Source organism: Scyliorhinus torazame, chromosome 13 (assembly GCF_047496885.1).
Source record: "Scyliorhinus torazame isolate Kashiwa2021f chromosome 13, sScyTor2.1, whole genome shotgun sequence".
NCBI classification, from domain to species: domain Eukaryota; kingdom Metazoa; phylum Chordata; class Chondrichthyes; order Carcharhiniformes; family Scyliorhinidae; genus Scyliorhinus; species Scyliorhinus torazame.
The window spans coordinates 8790991-8806850 of NC_092719.1; positions in this window are offsets into that span (position 1 = coordinate 8790991).

Genomic DNA, 15860 nt, shown 5'->3' on the forward strand with positions numbered 1-15860 from the left:
AGTAACATTTTATCAACTACCAACATAAATACCCCACACAGCTACAGTACTCTATGTATAACCCTTAATAAATTCCTCCTTTAGCTGTTCCAATTTAATAACAAGATCCCACAAACCAGAAAACCCCTTTTCAAAGGTGTGGCCCAACACACAGCACTCAAGACCTGGTTTAGATGCTCTTGTGTCCTTTCCAAAGCAGCAGGTTTGAGTTTCTTCCAGAAAACATTTATTTCTTTTCAAGTTATCAAGCAGTCTGGAAACAGCTTTTAAAATGTAGATAACAAAAAAACTTTATTTCAACCTGTGCAGAATAAAACCAGTTCAAACTCAAAAGCGAAAGTAAAACCAACTCCCAGAGCCACAGCCCAGCTCCACCCACACAATGACATCACTGAAGCCATGTGATAAGACAAAAACATTTCTCAAAGGGACACTCCCATGACAATTGGGGCACCCTTCCACTAACATTCACTCCCTCCATGACTGATACACAGTGGCAGTAATGTGTACCATCTACAAGATGCACTGCAGAAACTCACCAAGACTCCTTACACAGCACCTTCCAAATCCAGGACCCCTACCATCGAGAAGGATAAGGGCAGCAGACACTTGAAAATACCACGTCCTGGAAGGTTCCCTCCAAGCCACTCACAACCTTGACTTGGAATTAATATATTGGCTGTTCCTTTACTGTGTCTGGATCAACCCTAAAACTCGCTCCCTAACAGCACTGTGGGTGTACCTACACTACATAGTGATTCAAGAAGGAAGCTTCTCAAGGGCATTAAAAGCTGGCCTGGCCTAGCAACCGCCACATTTTGTAAATTCATTTTTAAAAATGCCGGGGCTCAGTTGGTAGCTCTCTCTCCCTTGAGTTGGAAGGTTTTGACTTCATTGTCCCAGAGACTTAACTTCAAAAATCTAGTAATGAGAGAGTGATATACTCCAGCACAGTACTCAGGGTGTGCTGCACTGTCAAAGATAATTTCCTTCGGATGCGATGTTGAGCTGAGGCCATCTATGCTCTCTTAGGTAGACATAAATGACCACTTTGCACTTATTCAAAAAAGAGCAGGGGAGTTCTTGCCAGTGTCCTGGCCAATATTTGTCCCTTGATCGCCATCACTAATGATCTGGTTGTTATGGCATTGCTCTCTGTGGGAGCTTGCTGTACGCAAATTGGCAGCCGTGTTTCTGACTTTACAATCATGACAACACTTAAAAAATTTAGTTATCGGCTGTAAAATGCCTTGGCATAGTATTGTGAAAGGCATTGCACAAGTATACAAGTCTTTGTATAGTTTCAATTGAGGCAGCAATTAGAGTGCGACACTTGGCCTGGAAGAAAAGGATTTGCTGAAGTACCTCCGACTGACCCTATCAAATGCCCTGTCGGACTTGCCTGTGATAAGCCTGATGCCTGTTGACATGAGTCACTGCCAAGTCTTGCACATGATGGAGGACCACTTGATTGATGGTATCTGTGGAATCATACCTCAACACGAAACAGCATTCTTAGGAGATGAAGACATTTTTAAAATTAATGCCTATGGAATCGTTTTGTTTTAATTATGTGACAATCGTTATGGGAATCCATGATTGTCTTCCATGTGAGTCCTTTCACATGGGTGTTTGTGTTTTCATTTCTTAGGAAGACATTCGCCATTGCATCCCAATACATAGAAGATGAGCTTTAATAATACACTAACAATGTTCAATGTGACACCAGAGAATTGCCTAAGCTTTATAATATTAGAACATAATAGATACCTATGAGTGCTTATAGGCAGTGATCTAATTTTGGTGTCTGTTGATGATTATCAGTCCCTCAACTAAACTTAAAAAAAAAAAATTTAGAGTACCCTATTGATTTTTTCCAATTAAGGGGCAATTTAGCGTGGCCAATCCACCTAGCTTGCACATAGAATATACAGTGCAGAAGGAGGCCATTCGGCCCATCGAGTCTGCACCGGCTCTTGGAAAGAGCGCCCTACCCAAGGTCAACATCTCCACCCTATCCCCATAACCCAGTAACCCCATCCAACACTAAGGGCAATTTTGGACACTAAGGGCAATTTATCATGGCCAATCCACCTAACCCGCACATCTTTGGACTGTGGGAGGAAACCGGAGCACCCGGAGGAAACCCACGCACACACGGGGAGGATGTGCAGACTCCACACAGACAGTGACCCAAGCTGGAATCGAACCTGAGACCCTGGCGCTGTGAAGCAATTGTGCTATCCTCAATGCTACCATGCTGCCCTCATCTTTGGGTTGTGGGAGCGAAACCCACGCAAACACGGGGAGAATGTGCAAACTCCACACGGACAGTGACCCAGAGCCGGGATCGAACCTGGGACCTCAGTGCCGTGAGGCAGCAATGCTAACCACTGCGCCACCGTGCTACCCCGTCCCTCAACTAAATTATGAGGGAACCCAGGTATCTATTCTTTATAAGGCCTGATAATTCTTTAGTATTGCACGGTAGATATTTTTAATTTTTATAGTCTCTTAAAATGTTTGTCAAGCTTTAGCTGAAAATATCTGTCATTAATGGATGCCTGGTAATGATTACAGAAAGTAATCTAATTGTGGGATTCGTAACCATCAACAGATCTCAAGATGAGATTTCTGCTTTGTAATCATTCTCTGAAATCTATTATAACATATGTTAGTAACTGGATGGGACAGTTTCATTTCATTTTTTTAAATGTTGCATGGCTATTAGGCCTAATAGACTTGTGGTTGAAGTTTCATCACATCCATTCTTAAAGAATTAATGGTTATTGCACCATTGCTGCAAGTTTAGCGGTTCGGCGTACTTAAGCAATTCTCTTCGGCTTTTGAATAACACTGAAATGTAATTGATTCCTGATCATTCAAAGTTGTTCCTTTTTGTACCCAGAGCAATCAAATTATCCAATAACTCAAAAAAAGCGACTTCAAATCAATAGGAGGAAGATATAGGATGAGACAAGGCTTTTGACTTACTGGAATGACTTTTTATGATAATAACACACGAATGTTAACTCACTTATACAAAATTGCCAGTTATTTTTAACAAAGGTGCTAATTCATTAATCTTATCTAGATTAATACTTTACGGGGCTTGGTGTCAACATTTGCTCAATAATGCTCCTGTGGGACATCTTGGGACATTTTATATGAACATAAGTGATTGTTTTTGTTGTTGTTTAGTTAAAAATCAGCCAGAGGAGCTTCATATGAAAGCAATCGAATCCATCAATCCCCTTGATTCACAGAGCATGCACAATGCACTCCGTCATGTAATCCACACAATCCATTCAACATCCAGAGAATCCTTGATTTCATTCTGTGGTTTTCACCCCTAAATGTGAGAGGGAGACATGCACATAACGGGAGAAAAGAAACAAGAAACCAGTTTAAAAGGTACAGGAGAGAATGGATAATGGGGGTGTTGGCAGGATGTGAACTCAGGGACAAGAATCTAAAATGAGGAAGACTGGAGATTTTTTTTTGTAATTATAGGGAATAAATTCCTAGATGAAAGTTAATGTCATCAGTTAACATCTTCAAACGTGTTTGTTAATTATGAACTGAATTAAGGATTTTAAGGACAAAGTCTCTGGATTCTGTGTGGAACTTGATGGCTTTGTTGAATTCCTGGTTCATAGAACATACAGTGCAGAAGAAGGCCATTCAGCCCATCGAGTCTGCACCGATCCACTTAAACCCTCACTTCAACCCTGTCCTGTTAACCCAATAACCCCTCCTAACCTTTTTGGACACTAAGGGCAATTTAGCATGGCCAATCCACCTCACCTGCACGTCTTTGGACTGTGGGAGGAAACCGGAGCACCCGGAGGAAACCCACGCAGACATGGGGAGAATGTGCAGACTCCGCACAGACAGTGACCCAGCGGGGAATCGAACCTGGAACCCTGAAGCTGTGAAGCAACAGTGCTAACCACTGTGCTACCGTGCTGCCCCATAGGAAGCTTGTCATGAAAGACAATTGATCAAAGGTATGTGTCCAGATAGGTGTTCTCAATTTTGATACACAATATGAAACTTTGCGCTGACATTCCTCGGAATACTTGATCAATTGGGAATGAGGGTATTGGTGCTGTCCACGGAAATGGGATTTAGAAGCTTAGTATAGGAATTAGCTTCAGGAATTGAACTGCCTTTTCTCATTCCACGTTTTCTTATGTTCCCACATAGTAAGGCAAATTCTAAATTGTGGACTCCAGCTTCACTCAAGGACCTGGGCAAACTTCAACGAGTTTGAAGAATGGTACCTCTGGCCATGCAGCACTCCCTTTACAACATACCATTAGCTACCATTCAAATAATTCATTTTTGGTGAAGCATGAGGACGTAGTGAGATAATATATAAGCACATCTGGTTTGTTTGATGGGCCATTTTTAATTTAGTAAATTGTGAATTATATATACTTTAATCATAGGATCAACAACAACCACCTATATTTATGTTGCACCGTTAATATAATGCAACATCGGGTGCTTCGCAAGAGCATTATAAACTACAGCAACCCACAGAAGGAGATGCAAGATGAGCAAAAGATTGATCAAAGAGGGAAGTTTTGAGGAGTGTCTTAAAGAGGAAAAGCAAGGTAGAGACACTACCCACATCCTGTGAAAAGAATATATATTTTTAAATTAATTTTATGGAATGTGAGCATCTTTGGTTAGTGAGCTGGCTCCTTGAATCACAGTCAACGTGGTGTAAGTACACCCACAGTGCTGTTAGGGAGGAAATTCCAGGATTTTGCCCCAGTGACAGTGAAGGAATGGCCGATATATTTCCAAGTCAGGATGGTGGATGGAATCAACATTCAAATGATGGGATGTCATTCACTTAGATTATCATAACAATCGAGTGATGAACGAGATGTTACTTCTCTTTTTCTCTGATCAAGGTGAGTTGTTGGTGGAAACACAGTTGGATCTTTACTCGTTACCTGATGCTGATTTGAGTGTATTAACGTTGAGTCTGAATGTCAAAACTAGAAAAGGTTTATGCTCTCCCCGCACTTAAAACCTTTATCGCGATGAGCTGAATAAAAACTCACTCAATATCTAATTTCTTTTTAATATGTAAAACAGAGCGGGAAATATCATGGGGTTAGTGTATCATCAACATGTCATTAGAACAAAGAATTGGGCACTAAGTCCAAGTCATTAACATCCTATTAGAATTTGGAACTAAACATTAACCATGAATGATTAACACATCATTAGCTCGAGAATTAGGCACTTACACCAAATCATTAACATACATGGTTGTTACGTTACTGGACAAGTAATCCAGACACTTGAACTAATAATCTATAGAAATTAAATTCCAGCATGACAATTCAAACATTTGAGTTCAGTTTTTAACAATCTGGACATTGAAAGTAGCTGGCATCCGCAAATGTGACAATAGTTTTGTTGTTGAAAACCCAACTGGTTCACTAATATCCTCCAGGGAATTTCCAGCCCTCCTTACACAGCCAGGCCTATTTGTGGCTTCAATTCCCCCTCCAATGTTGTTGGCCCTCCAATGTGGCTGAAGAAGCCACCCTATTGTGTGAAAACTGCTGCAGCAGGTAATGCAAGATGCCCCACCACCACCTGCTCAGGACCAACGAGAGATGGGTAACTAATACCAGCCTGACCAGGATCATTCGATAAAGCAAACACTTTGGAACTGAACAAAAAAGGAAAGAGAATCTAAATAATGCTCATTACTTCTCACTGAATCCAGGGGTCCTTCCACACAGGACTGGCGGGAAGCACAAAAGGACAGGGCACGATTCACCTGTGAAATTTCTATGTCCGTTTCGGGTGGGTTTACTGGGGTGTTTCTTGGAGGCTGCATCGCTGAGAATCACCCCGCTATTCAATGGAACTCTGCCATTCTATTTGGCCTCTCCGCCAAAGCCGCTTTCAGAGGATTTTAAAGGCTCCTCGCAGATCAGGCACATGATGGAGGACCCCGTGGACACCCCCCTCTACCTGGTAAGGCCCCCAGGGCTTGATCCTTGGCACTGACACCCAGGTACCCTGGCACTGCCAGCCTGGCACCCTGGCACTGCCCCTGTCAACCTGGCAGTGCCACTTGAGCACCCTGGCAGTTTCCAGGCTGGCAGTGACAAGGTGCCCGGGTGCTGACGGAGTGCGAGGGTGCCACCCTGCCCTGTCCCCAACCACCCGGGGGTCGCTAATAGTCAAGGAGACCCCCCACCCAGGTGCTGTACGCCTGGTCCACGTTTGTGTGGACCAGCACCCAACGGTGCCCTGGCGAAGTCTCGCAGGCGCGGCTGTTGAATAACGGATGCTGGGAGAATCCAGTAGAAGTATATGGTGATCTGGGTCATGCCCAGTGAGGGCAAGATTCAGATCGTGACATCTCGTGAGATTCCGTTGGAACTCGTGAGACGTTTCGAGTGTCGCAAATCTCGCGAGAGATCTCTCGCAAGACTCAATGGCCTTGTCCCGACACCAAGTCGGGCGCGATGAGGTCCCTACATCATGCCCACAGTGTTTGCAAACTTCCTTGTGCACTTTCTCGTGAATTTAGTTTGCAAACATAAGTGGAAAAGATCTGTGGGCAAATCACCCACTCGTCGGGAATTTATCTACCAATGGTGCTGAAAGACCTAAAAGAAATAAACAAATGACCATTGATTTAAAATGGTTGTTTAGTTTCCTCCAGCAAACATTTCTGATTACTGGGCCTGTTATATCCTAATTAACAATTGCATAGCAAAAGTTGATTAACTGGCCATCCGATCACAAAATACTTCAACATCGTCATTTTGTGTAAAAAGATGCTTAAAGCACATACATGTAAGTAGCTTTGATGAAATATCTGCGCTCCTCAATTTGAAACCTTTGATACTGCAGCACTCGTGTCTAAAGTATTCAGAATAATAAAAATCCCCAATTCAAGGTTACATGAAGAATGGCTCTAGTACTGAGAGTGCTGTACAAGTTAAAAAAAGACTTGCATCTCTATTGTGCCTTTAATGACCTCAGCACTTCCCAAAGTATATTACAGCCAATCGAATACTTCTGAGGTGGGGTCACGGTTGTAAAGTAGGAAAGGCAGCAATTCAATTTGCACAGAGCAAACTCGCGCAAATAGCAAGTTGATAAAGACTAGATAAACTAGTTTAGGTGCCATCTGAGGGATAAGTGTTGGCCAGAGAAGGAGGAGACCAGTCTTTGAGGAGCAGCATAGGCTCTTTTATGTTCACCTGAGAAGACAATTCAAGGCCTTGTTTTGACATTGTCATTGGCGTGAGGTTGTCAGCCTAGATTCTGAGCTCAGGTAATTGGAGTGGTTCTTGAATCCTTATCACTCAGTGACAAGAGTATAATTAAGCCACAGTATCATCATCAAGCTATAATAGTTAATCGCTAAATGTTGCAATGTTGAGGAATTGGCAAACAAAGGTTCTTACTGAAAAATTAAACAGCGGGGAAGAATCATAGAATTTACAGTGCAGAAGGAAGTCATTCGGCCCATCGAGTCTGCACCAGCCCTTGGAAAGAGCTCCCTACTTAAGCTCCACGCCTCCAAGTATGCCATTTATCCCCTGTCATGATATGCAAACATGCAGCTAATAAACACATAGAATAGGACACGACCAATGAGCAGTCAGGACACTCAGGGGTGGTATCTCACTATAAAAGGGATGAGGCACTCACACTCCGCCTCTTTCCACAGACCAACATCCACAGAGTGAGACAGGGTGTATCCTCAGCATCACACCCCAGCACGTGGCTCAGAGCAAGGCTGGTTCAGTTAGACTGAGTTACTACATTTAGATTAGCAGAGAGTCAAACTCATTGAGAACTGTGCTAATAGTTCAATAAAACACATTGAACTCACTTCAAAGTCTGGAGCATCTTTTACTCAAAACTGCATCAAGTGGCAGCTTGTGTTATTCCAAATTACATAATGCAACATCCCCGTAACCCAGTAACCCCACCTAACCTTTTTGGGTTAAGGGCAATTTAGCATGGCCAATCCACCGAACCTGCACATCTTTGGACTGTGGGAGGAAACCGGAGCACCCGGAGGAAACCCACGCAGACACAGGGAGAACGTGCAGACTCCGCACAGACAGTGACCCAAGCCGGGAATCGAGCCTGGGACCCTGGAGCTGTGCAGCAATTGTGCTAACCACTGTGCTACCGTGCTGCCCATGATTCAGGAAGATTTCCTCTGTGTATTCGCATCATAATTCAATTGACAAAGAACTGGGGCGGGATTCTCCATTGGACAGGCAGCAATGGGGGGGGCCACAATGGGTGGCGGGAACTGAGAATTCCGTTGCTGGCAAGGACGCGCTGCCCAGGAAAATACAGCTGGCAGGCCGGATAAACCCACCCCTGATTTTTGATCATACCACATGTCCTTTCCATCTGTGTGATTCTGTGATTGAAGTTGGGGAGTGAGACAGTTGCACATTGAATTTTCAGAGGTCACACTTTGAGTAAGATGCTTGAGCGTCAGAAAACAACAGCTAATTTTGTAAGTTCAGGGACAAATTTTAATCATGGTTTACAATGGGGCTTTTGTTTTTCTCTTCAATGCATTACGTTAATGAGCTTGAGTACCTTGGGCAGTACAAAGTCCCCGTCCCTAAATACCCACCAAAAGTGATCTCGCAATTATTCTATGATTTGGTGGCTGGAACGGCTGCCAATCAGGCATCCCACGGGCCCACCTGGCACTTCAGCCCCTTCAGTCACAACTTGAGCAGTAAGAGTGCCAACCCAACTCACAGCTAATCCCACCGGGTCCAGCAAGCTGGCATTGCAACAGTATTTATGGGCTGTCGGGAAGTGATTCGAGCAACAACCAGCCAGAAACAAAAAGACAAACAGCTGGTAATATGTCGCAGATGACTCAGCATTGGGAGAGAGAGAAAAAAATTAAGGGTATTCATCAGCTCACCAGCATTTGGAGTTGCTGACTAACAGAATGCATATTTTCTCTATTTTTGTCAGATTTCCAACCTTATGCAGTTATCCATTTATTACTTTCTGACAACAGCTAGATTAGGTTCCAAAATACAATTGACAGATACTTGCTAGGCTGCAAATCAGCCTATGCCATTATTTCTAACAATTATTCCATTGTTTTGATGAAATCCTCTTACCCTTTTTGTAAAATGAAGGTTTTATAAATGTAAAAAGTTTTTTTAAAAAGAGACAATTCAAATGAGCACAGTAATACATTCAGTATTAGCGTTGCAAATTGAACCAGGTAGCCACAATTAATGTTACGCACAAGGGGATGCGCAACCCTAGACAACCAGAGCAATGCTTATCGAGAAAATACCTGTGCATGTCAGTAATTTTCATTGCTCCACCATTGCCCTTTGAAATTCGCTTCCTAAACCTTCCTGCTTCCCTACCTCTCTCTCCCTTCATGCCGCCTCCGAAAATCTACACCTTAACTGTCCTGCTATATCCCCTTACTCAGCTCCACGCTAAATTGTGTTTGATCAAACTCCCGTGCAGCAGCTTCAGAGAGTTTACTCTGCATCCATGATCTTCCCCTGTCGTGACTCGTGATGGTCACTTGGGAGAGAAACTCGGATTACATTGCCTTTGGTCGGAACGTACCCCAGCAAAAAGTCAACACCTTCAGGAAAGGTGACAAAGAAAGGAAGGCGAACGAGAAATAAGTGAAACCTTTTATACTGCAGATGTCCTGTGTGTGGCAATGTTGCCACTTAAAGTAATGCGTTTCCACTAGCTGGGGCACAACATTTGATATGTTGGCTGGGGAGAAAACAGCTCAACACAGCTTTTATAGCTGACCGCACATTAACTGAAATACCAAATAACTGCACCTTACAATGTCGTCCTGATTTACCGGACTGTGATAGTGCTTTGAAAAGGATTCTGCATTGTCGCATTGATTGAAACTACTTCAAAAAGGTGCATTTTCCTCATCGGAATTTCACAATGCAGATCACAGGGCTGTTTAGCACAGGGCTAAATCGCTGGCTTTTAAAGCAGACCAAGGCAGGCCAGCAGCACGGTTCGATTCCCGTCCCAGCCTCCCCGAATAGGCGCCGGAATGTGGCGACTAGGCGCTTTTCACAGTAACTTCATTTGAAGCCTACTTGTGACAATAAGCGATTTTCATTTCACATGGAAACATCATTTCCATTCATCTAACAACCCAAATGAGGCGTATGTAAAGAAAGTACAAGGTCTTGATGGCCATTCATTCTGAAGTTCTGAAACTCAAGGGCTGCGTGGTCATGGGTTTAGCGATGAACTTGAAAATCCCAGCTGGACATTTAGAAGAGCAAACACAACAGCTTCCACTGGTTGAATTGTGTAATTGATGAGCTAACAGAGGAATATCCACTGTGTCTGTATCCCATTATATGACCTAAAGGACACATCCCTAAATTTGGAGTGGTCCCATACAACAGAATCACAGAAACTTCTGTTGGAGAGGGGTGGGGGGGGCATATATTTGAACTCCCTCCTCCGCCGTGGACTGCGCAACATTCCACATTAGAGGTAGCACAAACATATCCTGTGTTAGTCACATTCAATATGTGGTGGGGTAATGCTCTCCTCTCTCCACTTTTATGTTCTGAAATTTGTAACCACGCAAGGAACGGAAAGAGGAAATTATTCCTTGATTGATTCTCTGGATTGATTCCTGGGGATTACATAAGAACATAAGAACTAGTAGGCCATTTGGCCCCTCGAGCCTGCTCCACCATTCAATGAGATCATGGATGATCTTTTGTGGACTCAGCTCCACTTTCCCACCTGAACACCACAACTCTTCATCCCTTTATTCTTCAAAAAACTATCTATCTTTATCTTAAAAACATTTAATGAAGGAGCCTCTACTGCTTCACTGGGCAAGGAATTCCATAGATTCACAACCCTTTGGGTGAAGAAGTTCCTCCTAAACTCAGTCCTAAATCTACTTCCCCTTATTTTGAGGCTATGCCCCCTAGTTCTGCTTTCACCCGCCAGTGGAAACAACCTGCCCGCATCTATCCTATCTACTCCCTTCATAATTTTCTATGTTTCCATAAGATCCCCCCTCATCCTTCTAAATTCCAATGTGTACAGTCCCAGTCTACTCAACCTCTCCTCGTAATCCAACCCCCTCAACTCTGGGATTAACCTAGTGAATCTCCTCTGCACACCCTCCAGTGCCAGTAGGTCCTTTCTCAAGTAAGGAGACCAAAACTAGAGAAGGTTGTAAAATGATGAGAGGTTGAGCAAACCTGGTCTATACTCTCTGGAGTTTAGTAGAATGAGAGATACACGTGAATGTATGAAATAGGAACAGATGCAAGCCTTTCAGCCCCTCGAGGTTGTTGCGCCATTCAATGCGATAATGGCTGACCTGTTTGCGTTTCGAATTACACATTCCCATCTACCCGTGATAACTTTTGATTCTCTTGCCCACCAAGAACCTTATGGGCCAGGGTTTAGAGAACACCAGTGTATATCATGGAGTTCACCTGACCCACAACTTTTAATAGATTTTGGTTATGGGGAGCACAAGGGCCCACTTTACAGGTGTGATGCAACAGAGAGCTAAAGTATGTTTAAAACAAAACAATGTTTATTCTGTAAATCCAGTTAACATTTTATAAACACACAGTAGACAGTTTATCAACTACCAACCCTGACCACCCCGCAAAGATATAGTATTTTATAGATAACCCTTGATACCTTTCCAAACAACATCCACAAGTTAAACCTTTTTAAAATAAAGACAGCTGGTTTAAATTCTCTACAGAAACAGGTATTACTTTGAAATCATCAAGTGATCGTTAGATTGCAGAGAGAGATCACAACTTCTTCTTGCTGTGAATGCAGCTCTTCAACTCTGAAAATGAAACTAAACACACTGCAGCTGACAGCTCAAAAACGAAAGTAAATATTTAATGTTTAATGTTGCCCGAAACAATTAACAACATAATCACAAGGGAGTGACGTCCAGGATTATAGAAGAACTACAGGATAAATTGCAGGATAAAAACACCATCCACGCTTCATGAGAAGATAAAGTATAAGCCAGGATCAGTGAGCACTCTTCAAGATCTCTCAAGGATTCCAACGATCACGCATGATAACAATAATAATAATAATCTTTATTACTGTCACAAGTAGGCTTACATTAACACTGCAATGAAGTTACAGTGAAAAGCCCCTAGTCGCCACATTCTGACGCCTGTTCGGGTACACGGAGGGGCAATTCAGAATGTCCAATTCACCTAACAGCACGTCTTTCGGGACTTGTGGGAGGAAACCGGAGCACCCGGAGGAAACCCACGCAGTCACAGGGAGAATGTGCAGACCTTGCCCAGGCAGTGAACCAAGCCAGGAATTGAATCCAGATCCCTGGCACTGTGAAGCAACAGTGCTAACCACTGAGCTACTGTGCCACCCAGCTGGCCTTGAAGATCGGATTTGTTGTACTCCCATAAAATCCCAGCCTCCAAATCAAGATAACCAAAACATGGCAGCCAATTTTTGAACTCAATCAGAAACATTCCTCCCACCTCCCACCAGGGACCGAGCCCACGAACGCACCTTGCCCGGTACCTACCACCCAGACCTGACAGGATAAACGACAGAACATGCAGTAAGGTCTTGATGACACGGAGGAGGCACCTCACCAGGGAAGGTGCTGTTTTAAATGCAAGAATTCTCTCATGCAGCTTCACCATTCTCCCAACGGTACCCCACGATTCTCCAAAGTGAACATGAGCGACATGCACCACAGAGCCCAGATCTTCAACCAAGACAACATCTTCAATGGAGGCCGTTATCCAGGTGCAGACAGCACTACTGAAGCAAAAGTACGCTCAGCAGCAACTGTGTCACTACAAGCCGGGTCCCACCCCAGCCCAGTCCCAGCGCCACAAACAAACAAGGATTTTTATGATTTATCTCAGCCCTTCTTCGCAAAACACCAATCAGAAACCTCCAGGGACATAGATCCCGGCCTGGAACCCCAGAGAAAGCAATTACGAAATGTGCAGCAGGATGAAATGAAGATTAAAAGATGAGCGATAAAGCAACCACTCCCGCATTCACATCACGCGGCCCCCTTCACTCACCTTCTTAATTACTTGCTGTTCTACCTGCACACTAACTTTCTGTGACTCATGCACTCGAACACCTAGATCCCTCTGCACCTCAGAATTCTGCAGTCATTTTCCGTTAAAGTTTTACTCTAACTTTTTTATTCTTCCCGCCAAAATGAACAATTTCACATTTTCCCACCTTGAGCTCCGTCTGCCAGATTTTTATCCACCCATTCATCCGATACATATGTATCTCAAATCTCTTACGTCCACTTCACAACCTACTTTCCGACCTATGTTTGTGTCAACTGCAAATTTACTGACCATGCCTCCTCTCCCCTCATCTAAGTCATTGATATACATTGTAAGAAGTTGAGGCCTCAGTACAGACCCTTGTGGGACTCCACTCACCACATCCTGTCAATCAGAAAATGCCCCATTTATGCATACTCTCTGTTTTGTGCCAATCAGCCAATATTCTATCCATGCAAATATGTTAGCCCCTACAACACGAGCTTTTATTGTCTGCAATGCTTATCAAATGCCTTCTGGAAATCCAGCTATAGTACATCTACAGGCTTCCCCTTATCCACACCGCATGTTACACCTTTAAAGAACTCCATTAAATTGGTTGAACAAGATTTCCCATTCACAAAACCACACTGACTGTTACTGATTACCTTGCGCTTTTCTAACCGCCGAGTTATAACCTCCTTAATATTCGACTATAACACCTACCCCACGACAGGTCTCAGGCTAACTGGCCTGGACTTTCCTGTTTGCTGTCTCCCTCCCTTCTTGAATAGTGGGGCGACATTTGCTACTTTCCAGCCTTCCGGAATCTAACGAATTTTGGGAAAATTATCACCAACACATCCACTATCTCATTAACCACCTCCTTTCAGACCCTGGAGTGAAGTCCATCGTGATCTGGAGACTTGTCAGCCACAGCTCCATCAGTTTGCTCAGTATCGCTGCCCTAGTGATTGTAATTTCACCAAGTTCCTCTCTCTCATCCACCTCCTGATTTACAGTAATTACTCAAATATTTCTTGTATCCTCTACAGTGAAGACAGAGGCAAAACATTTGTTCATTTCATCTGCCATTTTCTTATTATGTACAAATAACTCCTCATTCTCACACCCTGGAGAACCATCCCTCACTTTATTCCTTTTTAATAACGATATACTCTTACTATATGCTTTTACATTTTTTGCTAGCTTCCCCTTATACACTACATTTTTTCTTCTGCTTAACATTTTAGCCATTCCCTGCAGTTAGAATCTATAGAATCCATGGAATTCCTATAGTGCAGAAGGAGGTCATTTGGCCATCATGTCTGCGCCAACCCTCTGAAAGACCACTCTCCCTAGCCCCACTCCCCTACTCTATCCCAGTAACTCCGCGCATTGACTATGGCCAATCAACCTAGGCTGTACATCTTTTGGGACTGTGAGAGGAGACCGGAGCACCCGGAGGAAACCCACGTAAACACGGGTAGAAAGTGCAAACTCCTCACAGTCACCCAAGACTGGAATTGACCCCAGGTCCCTGATGCTGTGAGGCAGCAGTACTAACCACTGTATCACCTTGCCGCCTCTTCCTTATATTCTGACCAACCAACTGACCTGCCACTCATCCTTGCACAGTTACATGCTTTTTCCTTAAGTTTGATGCTTTTCTTAACATCTTAGTTAAGGTCCTCAGAATATAGTTATCCTGAATATTCTGAACTATCCCCTTAATTGTCTGCCACTGCATCTCTATTGATCTACCACCTAGCCTGGCATCTCAGTTCACTTCAGCAAGCTCAGCTTACATGTCCACTTGCTTGCCCTTATTTAAGTTTAAAATACTCGTCTGAGACCCACTGTTCTCCATTACAAACTGAATCATATTGATGAACTCATCGAATCCAACAATTTAAGACTCAGATGAAGAGGAATTACTTCAGTCCGAGAGTGATACATTTTTGGAATTCTCTGCACTTTTTTTTTTGTTTTATTACTTCATCAGAGGTACAAAGCCAGAGCTGAGAGTGTGGACAGGAGCAAACCCCTAACCCAGCTCCTTGCCTGCTCCAAAAACCAATTCACATTGAATCTAATTCATGGTCCTCACAAGAGAGACATACCAGATCCAGGCATTACACCTGACCTCACGCTCACCTTAGCCAAAAGGCCGAGAAGCCTAGAGAGCTATCAATGCTCAACGCTGAGTATATTCAAGACAGAAAGCGATAGTTTTTTAGACTGTTGAATAATCAAGGAATGTAGGGATTGTGGGAGAAAGTGGAGTGGAGGTCAAAGATCAGCCATGATCTTATTGAATGGGGGAGCGGGTGTGAGGGATCGCATGGTTTACTCCAGCTCCTATTTCTTGTGTTCTATTGGGCCAGGATTTGGGGGCTAGAAAATCCTGCCATTAATTTTATGTTCCTCAAGATTTAGTGCTCTCTGCATTATTACAATTGAGCTTTGCTCCTTCTATGTTGCACAGCTATTTGAAGAGATCTCAGATGGAGAATAGACTAACTGGCCTGCTCCATAATTGCTGCACACAAACCCACAACCCTCTTTGTTACCATATTTATCATTAGAATGCTAAATATTTTGCAGTTGAAATTGTTTAAATAATGCGAGATAAATTAAGACTCCATTCTGTCATGTGCAATTCCGTGCATGCGACAACTGGAAATTTGTATCCAATTTGACAATGCAAATGTGCATTTTGAAAATGTACGATCAATTTCTGCTCCCAGTATT